This window comes from Podarcis muralis, chromosome 7 (assembly GCF_964188315.1).
Source record: "Podarcis muralis chromosome 7, rPodMur119.hap1.1, whole genome shotgun sequence".
Classification (NCBI taxonomy): Eukaryota; Metazoa; Chordata; class Lepidosauria; order Squamata; family Lacertidae; genus Podarcis; species Podarcis muralis.
The window spans coordinates 67,153,885-67,160,014 of NC_135661.1; the positions used below are offsets into that span (position 1 = coordinate 67,153,885).

The 6,130-nt window shown below is 46.3% G+C and overlaps 1 long non-coding RNA gene across 1 annotated transcript in view; it reads right to left on the bottom strand.

Annotated features, from left to right (window-relative positions):
- The window catches only part of LOC144328453 (uncharacterized), a 48,354-nt gene extending 43,439 nt beyond the window's left edge, over positions 1 to 4,915 (bottom strand). The window contains exon 1 of the long non-coding RNA XR_013393720.1: positions 4,405 to 4,915. This is a non-coding gene — a long non-coding RNA (uncharacterized LOC144328453). The remainder of the gene's footprint in view (positions 1 to 4,404) is intronic.
- Positions 4,916 to 6,130: the final 1,215 nt, after the last annotated feature.

Here is a 6,130-nt window from a genome sequence, read left to right on the forward strand (position 1 = left end):
GGAGTTGAATGGGGAAGATCTACCTGTGGCTAGTGCTATTGGCTAGTGCTTATGACAAATGTAACACAGAGTAGTTTCACAACTACAAAAAACTTTTGTATTGAAGACTGTATTTTTTTTAAAAAAAGAAAGTTTGATGGATTAACAAATGCAGTGGTACCTCGGGTTACAGACGCTTCAGGTTACAGACTCCGCTAACCCAGAAACAGGTTAAGAACTCAGATTAAGAACTTTGCTTCAGGATGAGAACAGAAATCGCGCGGCGGCGGTGCAGCGGCAGCAGGAGGCCCCATTAGCTAAAATGGTACCTCAGGTTAAGAACTGTTTCAGGTTAAGAACGGACCTCGAGAACGAATTAAGTTCTTAACCCCAGGTACCACTGTAAATGGTACATGCCTGAACCAGAGTAAGAGGGAGAGGGGCAAGACAGCCAGATGAATCAGCATTTGATTTCCAGGTATGTACATCTGTTGTGCCAATTGTGAAGCTAGGAGGAAGATAGTTCTGCAAAAAAAATAAGTGGCTGCCTGATGAGACCTCTCTTTTTCTTATATCTGCCTTCCCCTAGACATTTCTAAATTAAATAGTACTTCCTGCAAAATGTAATATAATCTTCATAAAAGTTAACAAAAATCAGTGCTGAGGACCCATACCTTCACATTCATTGGTATGAGGAGCAGAAGCAGAGAGCCACTTTACTTCTTAACTCAGCTGCTAGGTAGAACTTTCCTTTCAAACTTCCCCTTTTATGCCTGTAAATGAAAGGGACTAGAAACTTGGCTTTTTTAAAATAAAAAACCAGAGCTTCTGGGAATATCCCCATGACGTCCCAGCTCCCACAAGCCCTCCCATGGCTATGGCGCTACTCTGGAGAGGTTCGGTTCGGTAAATAAAGTTGCAAGCTCATGTTAGCACCTTGACTCTCACAGTCAGTTCAATGCCCTCTTGGTTTTCAAAGGTACCATCTATGGTTGAATCCTACCAGCACTGATTAATTTAGCATTTGCACATGGGACAGCAGACTGCTTCTTTGTCCCAAAAGACTAGTCATTGTTTGGGAAGCTTTAACAGCATTTTCCTATTTAGTTGCTGTTGGTTTTTCTCTCTGAACATCTAAGCCCAGAGTTTTTTTCCATGAGTCAGGAAGCCTGCTTTCAGCATTTTAAACACCAATTGTTCCAAATGTTTATTTGTGCCTCACCCTCCCCTGTACTTCCCCAGGACCTCAGGGCAGCTGTAGGCATGCCTCACAACAACCTTGTGAGGTAGGTGAAGTTTTTCTCAAGGCCATCTACCTGAGCATGGATTTGAAGGTACTCTGCCTCACTATAGTTTTGGAATGTGTGATGCATTGAACCAAAGGCAGCCTGTTCAGATCAGGTCAGGTTCCATTTATTCCAAAAATAATACAGTGAGAAATTAATGGGTATGAATAAAATTCCTGTGCCATTCAGGGGATAGGGAGCTCACCTGTTCAGGTAGCAGCGGCCTCTCAGAGGCAGTCTCCTGGCCATTTTCTCCACCATAATGCCCCAGAATGACACAAGGTCTGAGGCACTGTAGGTGAGTATAATAGTGGCTGCCAGGAGGACACAGACCACAGCAAAAATAACAATATAAATTAGTTCAAAAAACAAAACAAACTACCCAATATAAGACAATGGAATTTCCATGACAGAACCAGATTGAACAGGAGTTTCACAAATGAATACTGAAAGAAAGGTGGTAATGATGAAAATGACTGGAGGAGCAAAACATGGGGGGGGGGGGGATTCTTGCACACACTGTTTTGTTTGTTTGTTTGTTTGAATCAAATTTCAAAGAATCATAGAATTGCAGAGTTTGAAGGGATTACAAGGGTCAACTAGTCCAACCCTCTGCAATGCAGGAATTGTTGTTGTTTAGTCGTTTAGTTGTGTCCGACTCTTCGTGACCCCATGGACCAGAGCACGCCAGGCACTTCTATCTTCCACTGCCTCCCGCAGTTTGGTCAAATGCAGGAATACTTTGCCTTAAATTTATATGCCACTTTAATGTCCATCGTTTGTGTTTGTGTGTGTGTGTGTGTGTGTGTGTGTGTGTACATATAGCCATAAAATCACAATAAAAACAACCTATAAAACAAAAACAGTGTACCAGTCAGAGTAACTAAGCGGCACCTACATCTAGGATTAGTGAAATATGCTTGGAGTCGAGTGTGAATTTCATGCTCTTTATTCAGCTCATAGTAGCAATGAATGTTTGTTTCCCCAAAACGTCTAGCTATATATACATTATTTACACAATGGGCCCCGCGTGATTGGCTGATTGCGGGCTGCTCCTGTAGGTTGCGGATCCACTTCATCCAGGAGCCTGATTGGCTGCTCCTGCAGGCCAATCAGGTCACTGATTCACTTCCACCTGGAGGTGGATTGGGTGGCTCCTGCAGACCAATCATACTGCTGCATTCTGGATCCTACTGTTCTAGGATTCAGCTCAGTACATAACAATTAGCTTAGGATTTGTGGTCACACTGTGGTAACCACAAGGTTAGACTACTGCAATGCGTTATAACAGCATGCATAAGAAGAGTCTATCAGGCCAATAGCCCATATAATCCAGCATCCTGTTGTCACAGCAACCAACCAGATACCTGCTAGCCGGACAGGAGAGCATCAGCACTGCCCACCTTCAATTCCCAGCTACTGGTATTCAGAGGTATACTGCCTCTGACAGTGGATGCAGAACACACCCGTTTTGGCTAGCAGCCGTTGGTAGCCTTAACCTCCAGGAACCTGTCTAAGCCTCTTTGAAAGCCATACCAGTTGGTGGCCATCACAGCCTCCCGTGGGGGAGCAAGTTCCATAGTTTAACTACGCACTGCATGGAGCACTTTCTTTCCTCTGTCCTGAATCTCCCAACATTCAGCTTCATTGGATGTTCACAAGTGCTAGTGTTATGAAAGGGGTGTGTGCATTTCTCTATCTACTTTCTTCACGCCAGGGATCATCTTATACATTTCTGTCCTGTCACCTCTTCTTCGCCTTTTCTCAAAACTAGAAAAGAGGCTGCCTTTGAAGACAGTTTGGAGAGGGCAGAATTCAGAGGACAGGTTGTTGACTGAACCAGACAGTCTGAGCATCTTACACTAATTTTGGTCCGACTGCATTAGCTGCCAGCTAGTTCCTGGGACTCAATTCAAAGTGCTGGTTTTTACCTATAAAGCCTTATAGGGCATTGATACCTCAGGGACTGTCTCTCCCCATATGAACCAACCTGCACCCTGCCTTCATCATCAGAGGCCCTTCTCCACCTGCCCCCACCCAGGGAGGGACAAAGGGTGGCAACAACAGGCTTTCAGTGGTCACTCTGCATTTGTGGAAACATGTCTGATGCCTTCAGTGTCAGCTTTCAGGAGACAGGTGTTTATCCAGGCTTTGGGGAGAGTAATTAGGATCAAACTGCAGGATGATTTCCAGCCTTTTTGTGGTGTCCATCTTTTAGTTGGGTAGGGTAGGGTAGGCTTTGTTCTTTTTTTCAGTATTGCTGGGTAATTTTCAGATAAAACCTGTGTTTTATTGGGTTTAAAAACAAACAAACAAACCCAACGTATTTGTTTTTAAATGTTGGTAAGCCTCATGCACTTTAGGGATCTCTAAGTCTCTCTGACATCTTTTTTTGTGTGGAAAATGATGAACAAGTAAATAAATAATGGTGGCCAGGAAAACACCTGGGTAAACGGGTATGCATTTAGTGGGCAGAAACTACCTCACCTCAGTGGGAAAGTCATTCCGCATGGTAGGTGCCACCACAAAAAAGGCCCTTCTCACTACCACCACCAGATGAACATCTCTTGGCTGTGGCATGGTTAAAAGGTCAGGCCACAGAGACTGGGATCAACTATACAAGAGCAGGCACTCTCAGATAGATTGGTCCTGAGCTGTTTAGGGCCGCAAAAACCAAAATTAACACCTTGAACTTGGCTCAGTAGCTATCTAGCAGCTTCTAAATTCATTATGAAGCGGCGTAAAATAACTAGGTGAATACAAATATAATTCATAACACTAAGAATTGTCAAACAACTTAATAAAAGCAATGTAAGCGGAAATCCCTATGCGAAACATACTTTGCAATACAGGTGTGTTGGGCACAGGGTAGAGCAGGGGTCACCAACATGGTGCCCGTAGGTGCCCTTGTGCCCACCAATGCCCCCTATAACACCAGGCAGCTTCCTATGTATCAGAGGCAGCTCTCAACTCTCTGGCACCTCTCCCTGGTGAAATGCCATCTCTGACATTTCTGAAATCCTGTCAGTGTGCCACACCACCAAGTGTTTCCCTGTTCAGCCCCTCCTGTCAGTCTCTTGAAGTTTCCGTGTATGTCACCAAACGAAACACAGGTACAAACCAAGGGCAGCTCACGCACCAGATGGTGAAACGCAGCCCTCAATGTGTGATGCGGGGAAGGGAAACCGGAGCCGTGGTCTTCGGTGAGAGAAATGTCCATAGCTACGAGGCGCTACAGCAATCAGCACTCCCCTTTTCAGATCCTGCACAATCTCGGAAGGCCTAGGAAGCGAAGCTGCGGCCTGTGGTGCCCTCTGCGCAGGCCGCAGCCTCTTCCCCCTCTTCCTTCGAGAAGCGAGAGCGTGCAAATCCTGCCTCGCTTAATTGGCCTCCTCGGCGGCGTGGTGGAGGCCATCTCCCCGGTTGGTGACCTTGCTCCTGCACAAGGCGCTGTGAAGAGCCTGGCACTGCTGAGGCTGGAGGGGAGGAAGAGCCCAGGCCCCGTTGCCTGGCAACCACACAGCTGTCTGTTGACCTAAAAGGAGCTGCTCACTCTTGACACAGCTGGTGTTTACATGGAGCCAAATCTTTCTCCTTCGTGTTTGCATGGAACGAAAGCAAGGCACACAGACACAAGCGCTAACACACACACACACACACACACACACACACACACACACACACACGGAGTAGACAAAAAGGAGAGAGAAAGAATGTGGAAAACAGAGAGAACAGACTTCCCCCGCCCGCACTGCCCTTCATTGCTAGCTGGAAGAGAAGATGGGGCGGGGGGGGGGGGAGAGAGAGAATGTGTGTGTGTGCAGAAAGGGGTCAGGGACATCGCAAATCCCTTGGAGGGCCAGATACATCTTTATCCACTGCAGCACAAAGGAATGTGTTGTGGAAAGCACCGTGTGCCTTGGTATTATCTGAGGCTGTGTGTATGCCTTTAAAGCACATCCAAAGCACATTCCCTGCCTCAAAGAATCCTGGGCACTGAACTCTGAGGCTATCCTAGGTTCTTGGCGCAGCAACAGAGCAGGCCGGAGGGGTAGGGAGTCAGGAAACCCTTTCGGTCTAGGGTAGGATTTGAGGCCTTAGCACCTCACCTTGGGCCAGAAAGAGACAGAGTGGGGGTGCCAGTGGTGTGTTGCCCACTCTGCTGCCCAGCAGTCAGACTGTTCATGGGGAGTACTGAGCAGTCTGCCAGGAGACATGACGGCCCGGCTGCTGCTGGATGGCCTAGCACAGGAAGGAGAATCCTGTGAGCCAGCCATCACCCTGCCTCCAGAGAGTGAGGTTGCCCTGGCAACCGAGGAAGCACATAGGCCTGAATAGGACAGTGAGCTGGCCAAGTATTCATGTGCCATCTCCAAGGATGAATCCTCAGATGCACTGGCGCAAGCAGGCACAGCCTACTGGCAGGAGTGCCCATTTGCATGCACAGTCCCAATGGGAACTGTGTGAAAGATTGTGCCCAACTCACTCTTTGAAAGGAGGAGGGTGGGGTCAGGCAGTGGGACAACATCTTAGCTTCTATGTTAAGAGCTCAGCTTCTGAACCAATGCTTCTCAACTATGATTAATATTGTTGTTATTATATTTATTTATATCCTGCCTTCCCCCAGGCCTAGATTCAAGGCAGCTTACACAAATTAAAATGACACAGATAAAATTCAAAAACTAAAAACATATAAAAGTTGATTCTTAAAATGTAATTAAATTCTAATAGAATTAAAACAATATTTAAAACACAGACAGTAAAAACAGCACAGCACTTTTAAAAGCCACTTCCTAAAAAAAAACAGCTAGTTTCCAAGGCCTGCCAGAATAAAACATTTTCCACCTGCCAGCAGAAGGACAACA